The sequence below is a fragment of the Habropoda laboriosa genome, unplaced genomic scaffold, assembly GCF_001263275.1.
Source record: "Habropoda laboriosa isolate 0110345459 unplaced genomic scaffold, ASM126327v1 scaffold523, whole genome shotgun sequence".
NCBI classification, from domain to species: Eukaryota; Metazoa; Arthropoda; class Insecta; order Hymenoptera; family Apidae; genus Habropoda; species Habropoda laboriosa.
In genome coordinates this window covers 1,157,434-1,158,240 of record NW_017100752.1, presented here as the reverse complement: position 1 = coordinate 1,158,240, position 807 = coordinate 1,157,434, and the positions used below count along the sequence as shown (strand labels likewise).

Genomic DNA, 807 nt, shown 5'->3' with positions numbered 1-807 from the left:
AAATCTCACCAACATGTTAAAAAAAATTCCAGATGAAGAAAAGCAAAATTAAAGAAATTATATTTGTCGAGCCGTGTAATCTCGTAAAGGAAATCGACTGGTGTAGCGTTACACGCTTGACTGACAGCGAGCGAGATAACATAGGCGCAGCAATGACGCAGACCTAGGCGTAGGACCATCTATACTGTCACTTGTAGAATCCAAACTTACTGACTCTTGTAGAGAATTTATTGTACAGTATATTCTCCACAAGTGTCAATCCGCAAGGAAGCTAAACCTGACACTTGTAGAGTCAGGGACTACGTTTTCGAGCCTCGCGCCCGCCTTTGCAGTTTGCCGAACGTAGACAAGGACAGCGAATAAAAGATAAGCATGAAACATTGAGACGAGGCTACCAAGCGATTTAAATATCAACTGTTTTAATTTTACGTTTTTTTATCCCGAAATTTTTCCGGCTGCTTGTTAACAGTGACCTTTACAATTTTCTTCGTGATTCCCACAAATTGCAATTTTTTTCAACATTTTCTGTACACGTCATTTAGTAAACTAATACTTCTAACTTCTCAAAATAAAAAAAGCTCAACTACTTTGGTCTAATTTAAAAAATGTTATACCGTCCTAAAGAGTGTCCAAATATTAATAAGAGTGACTGTATGTGACTAAACTTTCCAATATCTGACAATAATTTTCGAATATTCGCCAAAGGAACAATCACACTCCACATTTCCAAAAATTTCTAAAATTCGAAAACGCGTCGTTGATCAAAAGAAAATATACCCGACCACGCTTTTGCATTCGTTCAAAAAT

The 807-nt window shown here is 36.8% G+C and overlaps 1 protein-coding gene across 1 annotated transcript in view; it reads left to right on the top strand.

Moving 5' to 3' along the window:
• LOC108577159 (beta-1-syntrophin) overlaps nucleotides 1–807 on the top strand; it is a 17,728-nt gene that overhangs the window by 12,197 nt on the left and 4,724 nt on the right. The window lies entirely within an intron of this gene.